At 36.1% G+C, this 22,795-nt stretch overlaps 1 protein-coding gene across 1 annotated transcript in view; it reads right to left on the bottom strand.

Moving 5' to 3' along the window:
- Positions 1-22,795, bottom strand: part of USP25 (ubiquitin specific peptidase 25) — a 461,260-nt gene that overhangs the window by 103,561 nt on the left and 334,904 nt on the right. The window contains exon 35 of the mRNA XM_080562087.1: positions 541-21,072. The gene's annotated coding sequence lies outside the window, so the exon portion shown is untranslated. The remainder of the gene's footprint in view (positions 1-540; positions 21,073-22,795) is intronic.

The raw sequence follows: 22,795 nt of genomic DNA, 5'->3' as shown, positions 1-22,795 counted from the left end.
AAATCATGTGCAAAAGGGGCCCTCATTACCAATTCATGGCAGCCTTCAGCGCTGACAAAAAATGTGACCCAACAGGCTAAAGCAACAACTAAAATTAAAAAGTACGAGACAAAGACAACTTACTTAATATTCCTTCCATCGCCACATTAAACTTTTCCGTAATTAAACCCTTGTTAGCTCAGAGCGGTTTGCAACTACTTTTTAAGGGACTGCCCGGGCAGCCCACGCAAGCTGCGAGAGCTCCCTGCGAGCCCTCCCGGCCGCGGCGCTGCCGCACGCCTCTGCTCCGGCGGCACAACTTTCTGCCTCCTCCTCGCAGAGCTGGGAGGGAGAGCAGCGCCCTGAGCCCCAGCGAGCCTGAAAGCCACCACCGGAGGAGTGAGGAGGGGGAAGGAGGGAGGAGAGAAAGAGCTGGAGACCCCGCAGAAGCTGCTTCCTAAACTTTCTGAAAAGGCTGTCGAAAAGCTCACGCAAACATTAAGCACTTGCAATTAACAGAGCTCCCTGTCCCGCAAAAGCAGATTCGATAGACGGCCTTACCTAGGTGTCGTCTGGCTTTGCACTGGATCAAAAAGTTTCCGGCCTAAGCACACAGATATTCTTTCACCAGCCATAAAGGCCCCTTTTATGAATCCGGCACTGTAACAGCCTGCTTTCTGCACTGCGGCGGGAGCGGGATGCGTCGGCTTTCGGGAGAAAAACAGCCTTACTGCACTATTAGTGGCAGATTGTCTAATAGTGGATTTATCTTAAAGAGTGAAAAGGCATTTTTTAAACAGCAAGGAGGGTGCGGTCAGATGTTAGGCTATCCCTGAGAAAAGGGGCCTAGGCTGCACTAGTACCTAAATACTAGCAGAAGCTGGCTGGGAAGGGAGCCAATGGAATGACTTTGTTTGACCCAGCTGCCAATCTCTCCTGAAGCAGTGCGCCAGACTAAACACTGACACTATTTTAACTCAAATCAGGCTACAGCAGCTGTTTGCTTTCCGGCTCTCAGCTATGCACCGCGGCCGTGATGACTCTGCACGCCGCAGATGATAGAGCCAGGGCAGCTCCACTCAAATCTGTTCTGGCTTGGGGCTGGTGATGGAGACGCGGGGGGCAGGAGGGCTGCTGGGATGTGGCCTGCCTTCTGTCGTCCCCCCCCACCCCACCCCCCTTGTTCTTTCTTTCTTCCTCTCTTTCTTTCACACCCCCGCCTCCATTTTCCCCGAGGTGAAATAAAAAGGAGACTTGAGGCGCGCAGGAAACCCAGCGTTGTGTCAGGTGGACAGAGAGGAGTTGCTGCCCAGCACCAACAACAGCCGAAATGTATTGAAAAGGGGGGCGTGCACATGCACAACTCCAAAATCCATCCACAGCCTGAAAGTATTTACCTTCCCTATTCACCCTCCCATTCATTCTTCATTGTAAAACGAAGGTCTACAGAGATACCTAAGAGAGCAGTTGCTGCATGTGTGCATACATGCACGCATTTACATACGCATCCAGATTCTGATCTAAATTACAGCAGTGCAAATTGCACTGTAAGCAACAAAGTTATTGCAGATTAAAACCGAGGGTGGAATTCGATAGCCAATTTCCATATGAAAGTAAGTGAGACTGAAAAAAGTACACAAGTAGCTATTAGCAATAAGCATATGGCATGGAGGTTGGCACATCTTTTCCAATTGAAAAAAAAAAAAAAAGAAAGAAAAAAGTCAAAGATTTACAGCTACAGAAAAGAAACACAGAAATATGTTAAAAACCCATGGAGGCTTCTGAAGTACCAGACATACAGCACAGTCCAACACAGCACCTACAGTTTTGCCACATTTGCACTTAAGCTCAGCCGTGGTACTTAAGCCAAAACTTTGTTTCCTCTCCCCCCTGCCACGGAGGGTTGCTAGCTGTTCCCCAAAGCTGTATGTCATGATAATTTCCTTGTTCAGTAAAAAATCAAAAGAACACCTCCACCTAAAACCAAAATGCAAAGAGAGGGAACCTACCCCTTTTATTTAATATAAAACCATGTGACTTATCTTGATACAGAGTAAAGGAGAGGGGAAGGTGGGTTCCTGACCTCTGAATGCCTTCAGTAGGCCCTGCTGGATATACTGACATACTGTACAGAGATAATGGGAAAACAAACAAACAGAAACAGAAAAGTAAATAAAACAAAAACAAAAAATCCAAACCATGAAAGCTGAGTCTATTGTCTATCTCAGGGTCTTGTGCACCAACTGATTTCCATGAGCTATTCATCAGCCTGCTCCCAGAAACCAGCAGAAACCAGTGAAATATTACGCAAGCTCAAATCACGATTTCTAGCTACCTGAAGCTCTCATTGGTCCTCAAGTGTATGAACAGTTTAAAAAAATGTCTTGGATAACACCTTAAATAATCCACCATAAAGCAATTAAGAAATACAAATAAAAATGAATAATGGCTATAACAACAAATGCCCAATGTTTCTATCTAACATGCAAGTTGAAATGGGAGATGAGACCTATATACTGAGACTTATATACTCACATATAAAATGCCAAGACATTTATACTACAAAGAAAAGTACAAAAAAGGCAGTTACCAACATCCAAGAAGTCTGAAAGCTTAAAATGGCAGACAGTCGAGAAAAAGTCAATGGTGTTTACAGTCCTTCTCTTCTCTCCCTAAGGTGCATAGTAAGCATTTATCGTGAAATGAATTTACTTGCCTCCTAAAGAAATGTGAGTCCTCAGCATGAGGACTCACATGAATTCACACCTTGAATTGCAAGACAAGAAAGGCCATACTACAGCGATACCTCTAGGAAGACTTTAATGACACTGAACTTAACATGGCTGGAGAAGAATTAAGTACAAGGTAAGAAACAAAATATAGGCTGGAGTGAAACTTTGCCAGCATCTTGAGGCAGAAAAGAAGGTAATATGACCAGATCAACAGACAAAGAATTTAGCAACTAAATTTTCGAATGACAGGAAGGGAACAATGTTGCTCCCAGTGAAGCCAGCAAGGAATTTATCTAAGACCTGACAAGATCAGGATGTGGATAAACTATGGTGCAAAGGCACTTGAAATACTGACAACAAAAAAAGACTACACATTTAAAGGTGGAACACAAAAGACTTTTCATTCAAATGCAGTATAATCAGCTGAAAGCTCATGCAACCTTCTTGGAAAGCTAATCAAAAATGTATTCCTATGTCTGTTTACAAGGGTGGGTCCTCATAGCGTCATTTTGATTTGTAAGTTAAATATTCTTGTCGTAATTGCTCCAGGGTGGTTGCGGGAGAAGGAGGTGGTATCTGGCATTTCTTCCCCTTTTAATCAAACTTTAGTCAGCCTTGGGCAATGCACGAAGAAACGTAGGGAAGCAATGGAATTGATAACTAGCAGCACTTTGCTGACGAATACATCTCTCTTTCCTTCTAGAAAATCATTTAAAATTCTTATTATCTTATAAATGAAGCATTAGTACTGCTAAGCATATTTGCAGTTCCTGTTGTAGAAAATCTCTAGTTACTTCTAAAAGGGTTCTCTGTTAGACATAATGCATTCATTCTTTCTACCTTGATTTTGAGGCTAAGGACCTCAGTGTGTGTGTGTGATTACACTGTATGCATCTATGCCATCTAAAACCTAAAATTACTGGCCATTATTGGTCAAATTTAAGATCAGAGGTTTCAGGTGTATTTTTGAGAAACTTGGTAGCTTTGAGATCTCCATCCTGTATCAAATAGAGGTTGAAGGAATAGATGAGGGAAATCTATCGGCATCCCCATAAGCAAATATGGAAGATCTTTAGAAGACATTCTAACTGTTTCAGTGTTTCACACCAAAAACTTCTATCAGACCCCAACACTATTTCAGATATCATAGCTTAATTAGCCTCAAGAAATGAATGCATAGGAAAGTGGTCATGAACTGCCTTTGTTTTGCTGGCAAGCTGGCCAGCATATAGGGCATCTTTCATAGCCATTTCTTTGTTTTCCTTTTTGGTTTCAGCTGTTCAGGTAGAATGGCTTCTCTCTGTCCTCATTTCTTCTACATTTGGTACCATAATTTTGACCCGTTACCTTATGACCAAATGATTCCTCACTTCAGATCAATTCTAAAATTCTAACTAATTTCAAAGAAATCGGGATTTTATCCTTGTCAGATCCAAGCCATAAGCATATTGCCAGAGGGGCCCAGAACAGGATGCATGTAGAGCACTGTGCAGCTAGCACTGTGAGGTGATTTATTGCTTCCAGCTTCCACTTGTGCATCAGCCACTTTGGCAAGAGATGATGGGCCAAAACTGTGATGTAAGCTTGCAAGTCATATATGCCATTGCTGGCATTTGAGAGTCTGAGCTCCTACAATGCTCTGTGTTGTTCACCTACTGAGCATTACACTATGTGAACTTTCAGCAAGTATTGCTGCTAGGCTTCAATGATAAATAGTAATTTCACCGATAAGAATAATTGAGAAGGCAGGGGGAGAGCAGGAGAAAAAAAAAAAAAAACACAGAATAAAACTCTTGTTTCAGTGTTTCAGGTACTTCAGATGGGTAAGTTAGATCTTCAAAACCAAAACTGATGCAACTTTATTTCCCTGCCTACTCCATTAGTATATCAAGCACCACTGATTTTATTAATATTCTCATTTTTAATGTGCATATTTTAAGCTGAGAGACAATGGTGAAATATCACAATAAAAATAAAATAAAATAAAATAAATAATAAAATGCAGGAAAGCATGCTGTACATTCAATGTAAAAAGTGAGAAATTGAAATAAATTCAAGAGACAGTCACCTATTCATGTTAAAATGGAACCCAGATGTTAACTGCTGAAAAGCAACTTGCCTCAGAAACTTAATTGCATAAATATCTTTAATGAAGGATTTGCCTAAGTCTCTGAATGAGCCAGTGCCCACCACACCACTACCAGCAGTAGCACATTAGACTTTTCCATTGCATTTGGTTGGGAAAATCTGGTATTGCCATAGTCCATAGACATAGTTTAAAGAAGATAGAACATGGCAGTGACATTTGCAGCTATGGAATTAGTTTAATTCAGGCTCTAAAATTAGTCTTACACAATCTCATCATCTCCAGATGCTCCTTTATGCTCATAAATCCACTAAAATGTTTATATTGTCCCATGCAAAGGGGTGAATGCCTGCTGTGGATTGTTGCTCCAAGGCAGCAATAACTTACTATGCCTCTTCTGTAGCAAGTTGCAGTGGTTTTTTGAAGTAAAATCTATAGACATTTGCTCTTTCCATCACACCTCCCACATTTCCACAAACCACAACATATTTATGCTTCAAGACATCTTCTGGAACAAATCAGTTTTAGTTTTGAATTAGAATACGGCATGACATGAGACAGATATAGCTGGGGTTTCTCCTAAGAATAAATTTGTGTGCTTTTAGAACAGAGACCAAGCAAACATCAAGCTTGCATATACTCCTTACTTATATGCCAAGGAAATAGCTACCATATGTATTAAAAGTCAGTATCAGATATAATTAGATTAGATATAATATAACTGGGCCCCAAAGACCACCATCCAATCTTACTCATTCCATCTTTGGGACCAATTATCATATTATTATACTCGGTAGTGCTGAGAAGGAAGAAACTCTATTGTGTTGCTGAACAAAAAGGCAGTTCTTGCCTCAAACATCATCCTACTATTTTGTCAGTCAAATGCAGCCTTCATACATAAGATCTCTTCCTTGTGCTCATACACAGTTCTCCCTCTTCTCCCACCACCATAATCTCTCTTTATAGTTCTGACTACTGAAGAAGAGGAGATAGATGGTCCAGTTTTTCTGTGTGGGTAAAGTCCATTTCCAACTGATTTAATTTCTATTATTTTTCTGGCAAGAAGTAAGATAAGGAAAGAAAAAAAAATGAGAAGAAAATAATGAAGAAGATTTTTGGTAATGCACACTTGCAAACATTAGGCAAACATTAACACTGATTTCATAAATAACACTAACTACAAAAATGAGATGGACAGCAAACAAATACTATTTATAGTATTGGGTAATACTGCGATGCTAGCACATCGAGGAATGAATGTGATATAGAGGTTCAAAGGGACTAGAAATCAGGATTCTTGGTGTTTATTTCTGACCCTGCTTCTAGCTCAACATGTAACATTGGGTGTATTACTTAACCTCTCTGTTCCAGATCTCTACTGATAAAAATTCATGGTACTTAAAAGGCATTTGAAAGGACTTGCCCATCCTATTTTTTCTAAGCGGGCAGATAATATTTCTATTAGCTGTTAAGTAACTAATAATATATTAATAATAACATTATTAATTCTTGCTAAATGGTTTGAGATCCACCATTGTAGCAATGGTAGAAGAGTCAAAGAAAGCATTTCATCATAAATTAATATAAACTGAACTACAATTTCTGATTTCCTGTAATGTTCTTATGCAGTAGAAATAAATATTAAACAAGTCTCTATTGAATATCCAGAATAAATTTGTGGTCAGTTTAAGTGCTGTTTTTATGTAAATTGGAGAGACAGGGCATTAAATTCAGTTTTTCAATGCATGCTTCACAAAGATTGTCCTAAGCACTAATGTCTGGGTTTAAACTACCTGCTTCACTGCAAAGTTTAAATAACCAATCACTCTGCCAATGTATATGCCTTTAAGTCAGTGCTGTGTTGACTCTTTAAATATTTTCACTTTTTAATATAAACTTTTCAGACAAAAATCTCTCTTAGAGAACAAGGACCCTACACAACCAAAATGGAGAGAAGTTACCACTTTCTGTTTTTTCAGTCTCACCTGTTTAAGTACAGCTGACAGAGCACAGATGCATGCATTACTCTTGTCTGAGGGATAGCCTGTTTACCAACCTTTTAATGACTTACAGTTGAAATTGCTCTGCATAGGAATCATGATGGTATTTACCGTTAATGGGAAGGAGAAGAGTCTACCAGTTACAGTAGGAGACTAAAAATCTATGTCTTCAAAGTTCTGGAGGAGAAAAAAAGAGGCAGGTGGGATTTGTGTACATCAGTGATTTCAAGATCCTACTAAGCAGTCATTCCATTGTTAAACACAACATAAACAAACCTCGTAGTATGGGAGAAATTATTCAGATCTTTGTGCATACTGCACTAAAATACCTGGGTTTCTAAATTATTACACCAGAAGGTTTGGAAATGAAACTCTTTATTTGCGTGTTATAAATCCATCTATTTAGCACACAACTGAAACAATGTATGCAACACTATTGTGTTCTCCCTGCAAGTCCGTCTGTCTAGAGTTTTGTCCTTTCAAACTCAATGTAAGACACAAAAGACTCATTTTTAGGCTCATTTATTCTAAACCAGTCAAAAAGATACTTAAACAAAGAAGCAATAGATGATGAAGTTTAGTTACAATCAGTTATCATTGCAAATATGTGAGGTCCCAAGAGAAAGGACCATCAGGACCTCTTTCCTTCTTTATGTTAAGAGTCATAATTTGACATGGTTTTGGTTAGAGGCCTGGAACACAGCAGAGTAAATCCAAAAAGAACACACATTAGAGGAGAGCAATGTATTTGATCACTGTTTTCATCAAATCAAATCAAAAAAAAAAAAAAAGGAAAATAAAATTTATCAATTTTGTCTTGGTATTTTGATGTTCTAAATTTTCATGACTGCCAATACCTGCCAAGTGAAAGTTCCATGAAATAAAATGTCTAGATTAAATTAGGTAAATCTTATTCAATACCTTTCAGTTTTTTATACAAATGTTAATTTCTCACACTGCATAGAGACTACCTGATGGCTTTTCGATAAAATGCCTCCTTATGTATCTAAAACCAGCTTTCAGTCCAGCCCCAGATGCATTTTAGCAGTTATTTTAGACAGCACTTTACTGTCGCTGGAGAAGTTTCAAGTTTAATCTAAGGCAACTTCTGCATCCCAGCTGAGAAAGTAGCAGTTATGAAAAGTAATTTTCAGTTAGTCTCACATCATCAAAAGTTGGTTTACATTTACACTGTATGAAATTGAATTACTGTTCTGACATGAAACCCAGGAAACTGGAATTCACTTACAGATAAGTCCTTGCAAAGCAGAAACCTTTTTTAAATCATGAGTATGGTCTCTCACATGTGCTTAATACATACATTTTTCATTAGTATTTGAGAGCTGTATGCAAGTACTGATGGAGAACTCTTAGCTTAGCCTTGTAAGTAATCAAGTATCATGAATGATCAAACAAAGTTTTTGTTTATTATTCTGTGTACTTCTAAAACATAGAATCTTGGTATGTAATCAGTCCTACAACACCACAATATTTAAAGAGCAAATATCTGAGGAATGGGTTCATCAAACTTCAGTGTAGGCCAAAACTTTCTTCAACACAAGACACAAACACACACGCACACACACACACAAAGGAGTAAAAAGAGACAGACAGCAAATGTGATCAGTTTGAATTGACCTACATTCTACCTGATGCTGAAAATGATGGTACCTCCAGATGCATGTTTTTTCTACATGTGCTTAGCATATTTAATAAATACTGCTTCAAAACTGTGACAAAGCCATGACGGAAAAGAGGTTTGGGCAGCAAGCTGACCCATTTTCATCAGTTAAATGTTGTTTCATAAGCACTAAGTATTCACTGCTTATCTGACTGAGCAGTGCAGAGATCACAGCCAGCAGAGAGGATAAGAAAACAGAAAGAGACAAAATTGTTCTCTGAGTTTCAAGCAGAAGATTATTCATCTTTTTGGAAAGGAGTATTTGAGTCTTCATCGCTTGGATATGAAGAAGCTAAAATTAAATATCAAGTAATACTTGATTTTTCATGATCTGGTGCAAAAGACAAACTGCTATCAAACATCAGTATGGCACTCATGGGTAAAAGGACATAAATTGGGGTGGTGGAGTGGAATGAAAATGATACAGCACAGACAAACAATAATCATGGATACATTCATAATAATACCAAGGAAGTAGGAAAACAAAAGTGTGATGGGTTAGAAGGAATAAAGAGATGAAGAGGAAATGAAAGGGACTGCTTTTTCTCACTCATCAAGATTGTAACCATGGGGCAGGACAAACAGAAACTTACATTCTTCACTACTTTCAGTGCTGTTGTAGGACAGAACTACTAGACATAATAGTGGACATGAAACTACCAGAGAGTGTCCGAAGGAGGGCTACAAAGATGGTGAAGGGTCTGGAGGGCAAAAGGCTGAGGCCACTTGGTTTGTTCAGCCCAGCCCAGAGCAGGCTGCGGGGAGGCGTCATGGCAGCCTGCAGCTTCCTCATGAGGGGAGCGGAGGGGAAGGTGCTGAGCTCTGCTCTCTGACAGGACCAGAGCTAGTGGCATGGAGCTGGGACAGGGGAGGGTCAGACTGGGTGTTAGGGAAAGGTTCTTCACCGAGAGGGTGGTCAGGCACTGGGACAGGCTCCCCAGGGCAGTGGTCACAGCACCAAGCCTGCTGGAGTTCAAAAAGTGTTTGAACTGTGTTCTCAGACACATGGTCTGTTTTTTGGGTGGTCCTGTGTGGAGCCAGGAGCTGGACCTGATGATCCATGTGGGTCCCTTCCAATTCGAGATACATATAAAAAAAAGAATAATGATGAACATCCCACAGGTTACTCAACCGTAGAAAGAAAACAATATGGAAAATTAAAGAAAAGCTTTCCTAGTAGAAAGCACCTGCCAACTAACAGCAATGGCTGTGTCACAGAAGATACACAGATTTTGTTTTGTTCTCTTTGTAATAATACTTAGAGGGCTTGTCAGCACATACATGCTATTAGTATTCTTATAAGCAAAGTGACCTCAAATATAGCAGAAGTATGTATTTGAGTGAAAAATCTGTAGATGCATTGCACTAGCAGAAATGTTGTGCACTTTCGCATAATGCTATCATAAATTACGCATCATGTGCTTAATTATGACTCGAGCACTAACAAAAAAGGACAAAATTGCAAACCGCTGATTTTTATTTTGAATCTAAGTTGAGCTAAAATATGCTCCTTTAAATCAATCAGGTTTACCTCAGAGATCCTAAATGTGGTTGTAACATCGAATTGTGGGACATAAGAGAACCTAGCACTTTGTAGAAATCACTCCACCTGTTAGAGAAATGCATCTGATACTCTGCTAGAGATTTCAATGACAATGAGGCTATGAAATTTTCAACCAGCAGGAGATCAGCTTGCATACATATTTCTTCATGATAAAGTGACATGCACTAGTTTTAGATTGAGAGTTATTCAGGAACACTAAAAATCAAAGAAATAATGAACAAACTAATACATGGGTTTTTAGAGTTTTTTTTTTTTTTCAATTGGTTTTTTCTAACTATTCTTTAATTTTGGAGGAAAACATTGTGGGAGTATATATTTCAAAATTCATTATCTCAATACTGAAAAGAACCAGCACATCCTAAATCTTATACTGTAATTTGGTATGTAAAAGAAATGTACCCCAAATAGATTCTGAATATTATATGAAAGGGATGGACATAAAAAAAATTAGCATACAGTTTGATGTTTGAGTGTAAAAAAAACAAAACAAAAAACAAAAAACAGAACACAGCAAAAAATTAAAGATGTTGCTTAGCCTTGCCTTAATTAGTAAGTCATGCTTTTTAACCAAGGTAATAAGAAAGCTATTTTTTCAAAAGAAAGAGTTGAGCAACAAGGCTATTTATGCAGTTGTCTCAGCACTCAATATAGGACTAAAGAGCCTGCAATTTTCAAGGTGATTTGCAATTTCCATTAATTTGTTGAAGGTTTTGTAGCTCAATAATGAGACACTTTCATCAGTTATTAGTGAATCAGAGCTGTTTGCAGCTTTAATTCAAACACAGTAAATACAAATGCAAATGTGCACATGATTTTCTATTATCATTTCCAGAGGGTGAAAGAAGGCAAATGATCTTCTGGAGAATGGGGATGTTTACCATTATTTGTCTAAAATTGGTTAACTGTTCCATACTGATGGAAGTGAACCAAGAGTAGTTGATTAATGCCAATATATGGGTTGTGGTGGATGGCAAAGAGTCATTTGGTGCTGAGGTGTTGGCAATATCTTCCTGAAAACTGAAAATCGCACATTTTTATCTACCTTAAAAGACAAATTTGTGGGTCCACCACAAAGATATGATTTTATTTATTCAACAGCTTCTTTATTTGACTGAAAAAATGTTGAAATTTGGGGTCCATGTTAATTTTGGCCCTTAAAATTTGGCATCTTAAAATCTTTGCCCAAATCTGCAGTCTACATCTATATTGCAGAATTCTGGTAGAACGGATAAAAAATAAGACATTAAAAAAGAATATTTTCATACATATTTAGGTGTCTGACAATACAAGTGGACACAGAATAGTTCACAAGGTGGCCAGAGAAAACAGGTTCCTAACGCCTATTGAAGCTGGTGCAAAAATCAATGCCAACAAAATGTTATGTCACTGAAATCCCATTCTCTTAAAGCATCTTTCAAAGTATCCTCGAGCAGCTATCTCTACAAATTTGGTCCAGAGAGCAATAAGCTGAGTTTGTTTGTCAGTTAACAATTATAGGACAGTTCCTCCTTCCACCCAAACTGTTAACTAAAATCAAAATTAACATTTAAATTAAAGATAGATAACACAGAGGTTTTACTCAATAGCCACTTGATGGCAGCGTCATGTATAAAAAGATTAGACTGTGAAGTGAAAACTTAAAAAAGCCCTCAGTAACGGTAACAAGCCAACCTAAGTGACACTTTGATTACTACAGAATATTACTCTTAATAGAAGACTTTTTAATGATATTTTGAAGGTCAGTAACTATCAATAAGTAAACCCATAAAAATAATGAATTTTAAACTTCAAAAATGTTGCCATAAAGGTTATCCCTTCAAAATAAATATATGAAACATTTTTAGTCTCTATTATGAATTTAGTATGTATTTTAACACATAACACTCTAATGATAACTTATAGTTAATTTCTCTGGGAAGAAACAAGCAAAAAAATCCATAAAGACTTCCTAAGTAAGAATTCATGGGCACTGATTTAATAAAAATACATGACAATAGTGTTACCAACGCACTAACATTTCTGTAATATATAAATATGAGAGTGGTTTATACTTCCTGCCAGCAAAATGATTCACATTCTTTGGTCATCAAACACTGCCAAATAAACGTACGAGAAGAGGTAAAGTAGTTCATGAAAGGGTAGAAGTCAATTAAAAAAGCTGCCTTTCTGTTCCTCTCCTGACTTACTTATCTGCTTGCACTTCACCACGGAAGAACCCAGCTGAAAAATGAAAAGGGCTAGATCATTGTGCTGTAAGTGAAAAAGCAGTTAGGATCTGCCTTTGCCTCCCAGGATGTCAAACCCAACTTTGGACAGCTTTACACTGGTGTGATACACAGATCATCCCCAACGTGCTATGCCTGCTCGATGTATAAAGAGCATTGGTGAGTGACCTACTTCAGTAATGCACCTGAAAAAATAGAGCAGCCAGCTCTGTGAGGATTCTACCCTTGACTGTTCAGATGATATTTGTTATTGGCAACAAACACATATCTAGAGAAGAAAAGATGAGTCTGTTACTCCAGTCTTCCAATAGCTAGGCAACCAACTCCTTAACACTAAAATCTGTCATTCCCTTGATTTGTGAATGGAACTTCCACTGCTACCAATGGTTCTTCAACATACTGAGTGAAACGGGAAGAAATTCTTCAAATGGTAAAACAACAAAAAAAAATAAATGTTCATAAATGTCTTTCTGAGTTACAGAAATATCAGCTAACATCCTGGGCTTGTACAGAATTAATGCCCACACAGTTTTCTTTTTCAAAATTTAGGGGAAAAAAAAAAAAAAAGACAACTTCATTTCAAGCACTAGAGCATTAATATTAGTTTTCTGCACAAAGCAAACTTTTTCAATCAAATTCTTAAGCATCTACAAATACAGCTTATAATGGAAGCTGAAACAGAGTCCATTAAATAAAGCATCACAAACAGAAGCAATGTTATATTTCTAAAACTCATGTCATGATTTTGAGAGTCACAAAATTCATATGCAGCAATCTCTATAGTTCAACTGTATTTGAGTTTTAAAATTAAATAATTGGCGTAGGAATTTCCATGAAACAAAACAAAACAAACAAAAAAAAAACCCACACAAAACAAAGGAAAAAAAAAAAAGAGAGAGAAGGGGAGGGGAGGGGAGGGGAGGATTTCTTGCTTTTACTCCAACAAAACTACCGTGCATGAAAAATGAAATCAATATTCCCCCCCCTCAATAAAATAGAAAAAAAAAAAGTTCTGTGCTGGTTTTATCAAACAGAATTTTACAATACAAATATAGAGATACTGAACAGTCCTGGGACCACTCTTCATATGTTGAAAAGATACTTTATAGATTTTATGTAAAACCTATGTATTAAAGTGTGAATTTCTAAATAGTTATCAGCTCACTAAAATTTATATATAAGCCATAAATAATAACTGTTCTATACCTAACAATAAACAATTTATTATAATTGGGACTGAAGGTTGAATAGGGAGGAAGGAAGAGAACAGAATGAAAAGAAATAACTTTAAATTCAATTTCCAAATGTTGTATTACTGTGTTCTTCACTACACTCAGTACTAGATTATGTTAGTTTTCATTTTGATACTTTAAAAAAAGACAGAGGTCCACGGTAGACTTCAGGAATAAGAATCACATATAATGAAAATACTAGCATGACAACAAACATTACTTTTCCTCATATAAAAAATGTGCTTAGGCTGCAATCGTAGTAATTTAGTCAACTTTATATGATATACTGTTTTCTTCTGTGACAGTCAAGGAACCAGCTCCTTCTCAAACCTGGAAAGCAGTAGGTAGAGATGGAGGATTTCTTGCTTTTTAAGGAGCATCTACCTTGGTCTTCATTGACATATAGCGTTGAAAAGGCAGTTCTATGCCAAACTTTGTTAGTTCATTGTTTGTATAATATACAAGTTTCATTACCAGAAATAATGGATTATCAACCAGGTCTTATAAACAGGATTTAAGAAATTATTATTCACCAGAAGATGAAGTCTTTTAACATGAAGTCTTTTAACAGGACACACTGAAGTTTTCCTGGAAAGTCTAACATTGAAGAACCTAGAGAACTGTTGCTACAGACCATAGTCAAGTAGGCTTAATTGCTGTTTATAATCACTAGGTCACGGAATAGAATCAAGACCAACAAAAGGAAGTAATTTCAAATTTTAATGTTGAAATCAAGAAAGGGAGAAGTTTTATCAGTTTGGTTTTTCATTTTCCATGTGCAATTTAATTTTATTCCCAGCAAATCACAATTCACAAAGTTATAAAGCCAACCATTTTAGAATTAATAGGTTAAAATGTTCTCAAACATTGCAGTAAATAGTAGTTTTAACATTTGAAATCAGATTATGCATTTTGGTGGAGGTTGCTCAATTGGTGAGTTTAATCTATTTTAAATAAGAGATTGTAAGTTATTGCTTCATAGGGCTAGTATTCTCGTTAATGAAAGGGAGCAATGCAGAGAGTATAATGCACTAGGAGAGAGAATAAGGTGTCCTGCTATATGTAGCAAAAAGGTGGAAAATGTCAGCAAGGTATAATGACTCAAGATGATAATAGGCTAGAATGGTGAAGAAGCTAATGAATGAGGAGCCTGAGAACTGATGTGTCAATTTTTACAAAGATCTCTATCCTGACAATAACTAAATTTGTGTTAAATAAAGGTCTAGGAAAATTTTCACTGTTCATCAGATATATTTTTTTTTAATTTTCTTTGTTGTTGTTGTTGCTTTTCATTTAATTTAAATTGACATTAAGATGACCATAAAAGATTTGTCAGTGGAATAAGGATAAGATGCTTGCAAATATTATTTTAGCTTAGCTTTAGATATTTCTTCTTAGTTGTTTCTATTTACTTTTTTCTTTCTTTTTTTTTTTTAATCTGTTCTTTAAAGAACCTTCTCTGATCAATGTGAGTCCCTTGATAATTAGGTGGAATATTTTTGTACAAAAATGTATATGAGTGAACTGCACATGTAATTTCAAAAGAATAAATAAAAATATTCCCTATTATGCTATTGGTTATCTAATTATTAATATACATATAATGCTGTGAAAATATTCGTATCTTTACTAAAACAGATTGGGCAAAAAGAGAAAATATGAAAAAAAATTCATTGCTTTGTTTTGATTTCATATCAACTACATCTTTAACAGGTACATGGAAGACTATTTTTTTTTCTTTTCAAAATTTATTTAATTTTCAGATTTCCCCTCTTTCTAACTTGAGGTCAAAGAAACACAACTATCAAATTACATCAGATAAATTAATCATAATATATGCTTAGCAGACAAATAAGCTTGGTAGGATTTTTTTCTGTTGTTGTCCTTTTGCCCTGTATTTCACCATTTATATCTTCACAAGCACTATGAAGAAAATCATGTATTGTGGTTGGTATCAGTGATGCTTGGTTTCAAATTTGAAAACATTCTCTTAGTTTCTTTATGCTATGTGATAAAATGCATATAGAGAGTAAATTTGTTACTCAAGTAAAATATTTTTGTGGCCGTCTTTTAATATAGATGTGAAACTTATCCCATGTGTCTTTATTGTTCCATCATTTCTTGTACTAAAGATCACAAATTAAAAGAACTTGTAAGCTAAGTGGTCCTCTTTAAGGAGGAAAAGAAAAGTACTTCCCAAAGTACATTCCCAAAAGTGATACCAGATTTTTTTTTTCTTTTATGAGTGTATATAAACCCTTCTTTCAGCAATAAAGTTGTACTATACTCCATGTGCTAGCTGATATCATTGCTTAAGTTATTTTGAAACAGAGTGGAGACATACTACTTCTTCAATGGGAACAAGGCACAGGAGAACTGCAGGAGCTACAGCAGTACAGCATACAAGAAGTTTTTTCTAGAATTGGGACTTCTGTTGCTGTTTTGAAATACTCAGAGTTCAGGACTTATTAACAGGCTTCCAAAACTTTTATTTTAAACTCTGATTTTGCAAGATACTTTATTACATGCTTTAAGGTACGTGAGTAGTCCAATTAAGAACTGGTTAGAAGATATCTGAGAAATATTTGAACAACATAAGAAAACAGCCTGCTAAACTTGGAAATTAAAGCTGCTACTATATTTTGCTCAGTACATTTTTCATAGCTTGCAATACTTGCAATTCTTTTACTAAGCATCATTACCCCAAGTTTTTTTAAAAATGCCAGATATTTTTAGAGAAATAGAAAAACAGAACTTTGAAGCAATTTTTAGCATAGCACCACAAATTGCAATGAGTTAAATCTAAAGCTGTCTATAATAAGCAGGAATCAAATGTGTCTTTAGGTACCAGCTCCATTTGTTGGACTTACTTTTCCCTTTAAATTCTAAATTATGTACCAATGATCAGTGATGTTTAAACTAAATTAAAAAGCAATATTCATCCAACTATTTTTCAACATACGAAATTAGTTAAAAAGAAAAAAAAGAAAGACACTTGGAAAAAAAAACTTCCATTACAAGACTAATTATCATAATGACTTAATGTCAGTTTCCTAAAGTGTGGGAGGAGTTTGTTTGGTTTTTATTTAGCTAGTTTGATGTTGTCTAATATATACAAGATCCAATGTTACACAATAATCTGTGTCCTAAATTATAATGCTTTTGATATTATATATTAAAAACAAACACAATTATAACCAGTTTCATACCAAGAAAATGTGCATGTTTTCACTTTATAAAGAAATAGACTGTTTAGGCATTAGGAAAATAATTTTTAGCACATAGTTTTCACATTAATTTATAAAGTTGGTAATTTACAAAGAAATAGCAAACCAGTTGAATGGTGGTAGCAGATGTAGTCACTAAGATGATGTTAACTCAGAAATGACATCAACATTTCTGCTTCTGAAACTGATGATACTAATCAAAAAGTAGAAATCACAAAGCCACCTGGGATGGATGGGAAAGTTTAGGCATGACATCCACAAAGTATGTGTTTTAGCAGTGACAAATTAGAGCTTTCAAGCAGCTGCAATGTTTTCAAGTGGGGGAAGCTGATAAAAATCACATGAGGTGAAAAGATCTCCTTCACAACATACAGTTGTGCTAGGGATAAAGAGAGACAGAAACAAGATTTTGCTCTGAAAGTGGGAGAACCTATCAGAGAAAAAAAAATGCTGTCAACCAATACGAGAAGAAAACAAAACAAAACAAAACAAAACAAAAACCTTTCTTGTTACAGAGAAGTGCTGGGTTGGTTGAAAAACTCTTCTTTCCAGAGTGGTAATGTGAAGTCTGAAAGGTCCTGAATAATTTTCCTGTGTTTAACAGGAAACATGTAGTTCATCAGTCATTTAACCCCAAGAGCGTTTATTGCAGATGAATCTCAAAACACAATTGAGATTTGCTTCTGGACTGGTTCTGATACATAACTACACATTCAGTAATTTGAAGGTAAAATTACTGGGCAAAGTTTTAAGACTAGCACTCAATGCAAGGAATACAAAGATTAGAACTGATACAAAGAAATCATACCTCGGGGTATGAAGACCTCGAGGACCAAAACTTATACCCCACTGATTTCCATTTTATCATATCAATTTTCATGTTGGAGAAAGGAGAGGGAAGGTGTGCTTCTCAATGGAAAGTACAGCCTATAAAAATAAAGCATTTAGGACATACCATTTTCCAGAATTGTTTTTTCAAGAGACTGACTCCCCAGCTGAGGACCAAACCAAATACATGCATATGCAATAAATATATATAAAAACTTTTCACAAACAGTACTTCATGATACTCTACTACACTGTCACAGGGCAGATGTCTTCATATACTTAAAAATAATCCATGACTGGTGGCTAATCAGGAAGCATCCTAGAAGGGATTATCTAAGGAAGCAAATATCTTGTAATTGAGGTTGAAGGATGTTGGAAATGAATGAAAAAAAAATGTATTACAGGTAACAAAGAGTAGCTCCCCAAAATACATGGCAAAGTACTAATACAAAGCATGAATCTAAACCAAATGAGTCCCTCCAGGACTACACCTAGTAGTGTCCTCCAGTTGCTTCTGGGCATTCATTCAGTGGGACTAGAACAGAGCCAGTATGAAGCAACCTCCCTGCTCCCATAGATCCCTGCAGCTGGGAAGTGGGATCCTCAGTACCAACTGTTTCACTGCAGATCGGCTCCTATTGCTCCTCACTACATGCTAACGTAGACATAGCGGAAACTATATTTATTTGGAGACTGAAACAGGGCTACATATGGAGAATTTCACCTTTGACAAGTACTAACTTCATTTACATTAACACCTGTCTAGACTGTTTTCCTAAGTATAAACATAAAAATCTCCTTTGTGTATTTGGGCCCTTCTTACTTAATTAACCATATGTGACGTAAAGTGATACAACCCAGTTAAAGGTATGTCATTGTTGATAGGATCAATTACAGTCAGACATAAGTATTCATTGCTTACACCATCTGTGCTGTACTCCTAAGTGCAGAACCTTGTCAATGAAAGTATACACAGATTAACTCTACTCACTTTCATTAAAAAACACCAATCTGTTTTGTCAGCTCTAGGCAGTTTCTGTGAAAAAGTTGCAATCATATAATGCACATTCACCTTTTCCTTCCAGTATACTGTGGCTAGCACTATAACATTTGAAAGGTTTAGAATAATATTTGAGAATACTGTGTGATTTCATTCTTAACTAGCGTCAGCTGTAAACAGTCTACCAAAACCCACTTGTATACCAGACTGAAATCTTTGCAGTCACTGTAGGAAACTAGGTCTTGCCCTTTCTTTTACGTGCTCATCAACATTTTCTAATGCTTCTGTTTCTCACTGTTGTTCATCTAAACTTCAGTATTATACAATCTGATTGTATGACATTGAGGGGAAGAAAAAAACAACAGTAATTCAAGCCTTGGAAACCTTCAGATGCCACGTAGGTATGCCTACAGACAAATACATACACGTATGTAAATATTGGAAATACTATGATCAATTTCACACTTAATATTAGTTGCAATGAGAAATTACAGTTAGACTAAACTAAAACTCATTTTCTAAAGTTAATTAACAATTTCATGGGTGAATTTTTTGTATAAAGAAGCTATAAAAGGATGTGTACAGATCAGTATGGCTTGAAATGGGTCTTACTTGCATTCCTACCATTATTAAGAGAGAATTATTTTTTAGTTTGAAATGTAAACATTCCTAAAAGCAGGTTAAATTACGATTTACATTTTTTTCCTCAGAACTGGGGAAACAAACTGATGGGATAAAATATGCTTCTAATCAGGCTCCATCCAAAGATGACATCTTCAAGGAAGATTAGAATCCACTGCTCTACTGTTAAATGACTACAGTTAAAACTGTAATCAAGCCAGGTCACTTGAGAAAGCGGGCTGTTCATCTTAGCATATTTCCTTTTTATAGGTTAGAATGAAGGCCACACTTAAGGATTCTCATAAGTAAAAATCAAGAAGGGATAAATAAGATGCACTTTTACTGCTGTTTGAATACTGTTTTTTATAACTCTGCATTTAATTTGGAAGAGATTTAGAGGCACACCCATATGGGAAGAGCCAGGTCAGTTTAAAACCAGAGAAAAAAAAAAATCTTTTGGCTAATGAGATTTTTTTTTTCTGTGTTTATTTTAAAGTTAAGACTTGGTCTCCAATTTTTTAACATATCAGAGATACTAAACAGTGCTGTTGAGGATACTGACCAAACATTTTAGAAAATATCTAGAAGTCAAATTATGGAGGAGAGCTTAAAAATGTTACATATAAAATGGGAAAAGTTAAAACATTAGAATTAAGATTTATTAGTAGTAAGCTTATTGCTTTAGTGTTCAAAGGAACTGAAAGCAAATCATGCTTCAGTGTTGGAAAAAACATAAGAGTAAGGAAAAATTTGCTTGATATCTAGAGTAGGCTGTTTAGAATATTTTTTATGATTTTATACAACACAAATGCAAATAAAATGCTGTTTAGAGCACATTTTAAAAAGAAAATGAAAAAAAAAATGGAGAAAATGAAATTTTGCCACAACAGAAAAAGGTTCTCCTTCAACCCACCCAATACACATAAGAAATATTTTACAGAAGCTCTATTTGGAAAAGAAGAATACTTGTATTCTTTAAAATACAAAATCAGACATTTAGGGCAATCAGCAGAAAATTATTTGAAATCATTTACAAACTTTTATCAAATTTGTATGCACTTTTCAATAATATTTTATATATAATACTGAAAAAAAACACACCACAAACCAACAATAAATAAAAATAAAAATAAAAACTTGCAAATATTCACACAGAAAATCCTGAAATGTTCTTTTCGGCCCCTTTACTCATAATTTCAAAATCTTACCTACTTTTCACTTGTAACAAATATATATATGTATGTTCTACCAGTTCTATTGGAGCACGCTAAATATGACTTCCACATTAATTTCTGGCAGATTCACTTTTGTAGAGGAAGTGTTTGAATCTCACCTGGAGGACAAGGGTAAAGTAAACTAAGCAGGGAGGTTTGCTGTAATACCATTGAATAACAGTTAAAAGATTATGTGAAGCTGTCAGAGTTGGCAGGTTCAAAATCCCAGTATAGAACCAAACAGCTTGCCTGATTTGTGAAGCCAAAGAAGTTATGTAACAAGAAATTTGTTTGTGCTGGAAAAACAGTCTCTGTACCCTTTTATGCCGTCAATGAGTATGTTTCAAAATGCAAGCAGTGGTATATTTGTCTTGAAAAAGATAAGTTTTCTCACATTAGATAAACTAAATGCACATATTTGAAAGGAAAAGACTATCTTCTGCACAGTGCAGACACACAAACATTATATAATGTTATTTTTTTACAGATACTCTACAGTGAGGTATGCACACTTACCACAGTCTATGCTATGCAGTTTCAGAATTGTGCATTTTAATTAAAAGTACACATTTTATTTAATTGCACCTGTTCTTGGCTCTGCTCTAAAGTGTCTGGATGAAAGCTTGCAGTTCAGATATCTGGTTGAAGAATTGCATACCAGAAATGATTATGAAGACTTTGGGCTGGAGGATGAAGATAAAAGTGTTAGATAAAGGCCCCAGAATTCAATCGTATCTGTTGCCCAGCAGGTCTCATCACACTGTTTCAATCCTTCCCTGTCTCCTTATTAAAGACAGACTAAGTGGAAGGTAGTGTAGCATCAGTACAACTGTAATAATTTGGCTCAGTTAGTCTAGCAAAACAAACAAACAAGCAAACAAACAAAAAAAAACACAACACTTTATGAACAAAGAAAACTAGAATTCTGCAGTTCCTTTTCAGACGGTTACATCTCTTCTTGGGTAATGCAACTAAATAGCTATTAGATGTGTTATGTGATCCTTCCTTACAATTCATAAATACTACAGAAGGCATTTTAATAACTATTACATACAAAAAGTTAGTGTTTCTAATGTAACAAATTTTGCAATTATCACTATTATCCATAATGATCACACTTCAGGAGAAATTGCCGTAGGAAACTTAATATATTTAGGCATCATTATTATAAAGGGGCCAATGCTGAACTTAAAGTGGATTCAGGTGTTCACCTAACAGTTTGAACATTGTGTTTTTCACAGACAATACAGGTATGGCAAAGTTGCTCTCTATTCCCCAAAACAATAAAAGAGCTGCCTGCATTACACAACCTCTTAACCGAAAAGTCAGGTAGTTTCATTTGTTTCATCATGAATAACATTACACTGTCCTCTAAAAAATAATTAATGAGCTGGACAGTCAGGAATATGAAAGGATCAGGGTCTGTTTTTAGAAAACATCTGATTTTCTCCACTTGATATACTTTTTTCTGTATTCATATGTGAACATATTATTGAATTAATTTTTTAAGAAAAAAATCTACTGAATATGTTAGTTAAATCAAGCTAGAAAACAACTGCCAAATCAAATGGCTACTATTATTGTATGGCGATTGCAACACTTTGAAACTCACTTTATAGGAAGAAGATATAATCAACACCACAAAAATTCAAAAAGAGGTCCCATTGGTAAGGCTACCAGCCTTGAAATGGGAAGTGTAGATGGAATTCCTCATTCCAGCCCAGATCACTTTACTTACCATGAGCTGACCCACAAATCCACAAAAAAAAAAAAAAAAAAAAAAAAAAAAGATAGATAGATAGATAGATACAAACTCCTTTCTGATAGAAGTTGGGTACTTTTGAAGATCTTGGGCTTGCTTTCTGTCTGCCTTTTCTGTCTATTGGTAAAATGGGAGTAGTAATCCTGTCCTACAGAGGAGTGTAAATAGAAAAAAATACACAAACAGCTCAAGTAGTGCAGAGTAGGAGACCCCTTTCTATATAGTGGGACCAACACTTCCCTGTCCTCACCAAAAGTCTAGAAGATGGAGCACACAGCAAAATGCCATACTGCTCTGAGAAGTGTTTAATAACAGTTGTATCAAGGGTTGCCAGTCCATCTCTCATCTCCCTCATATGATGGGAGGGATCCCTCAGTTTCTGCCTAGTCTACCATTTTCTCAAAATGGTCTTGGTAGTCAGCAGTTCTCTGTGCATTCTCTAGCAGTATCATATCATTAGGGAAGGGAAGGGAAGGGAAGGGAAGGGAAGGGAAGGGAAGGGAAGGGAAGGGAAGGGAAGGGAAGGGAAGGGAAGGGAAGGGAAGGGAAGGGAAGGGAAGGGAAGGGAAGGGAAGGGAAGGGAAGGGAAGGGAAGGGAAGGGAAGGGAAGGGAAGGGAAGGGAAGGGAAGGGAAGGGAAGGGAA

This window comes from Anser brachyrhynchus (genome assembly GCF_964034855.1).
Source record: "Anser brachyrhynchus genome assembly, chromosome: 1".
Classification (NCBI taxonomy): Eukaryota; Metazoa; Chordata; class Aves; order Anseriformes; family Anatidae; genus Anser; species Anser brachyrhynchus.
Note: the sequence above shows the minus strand (reverse complement) of the source record. Positions and strands in the feature narration are given on the sequence as shown.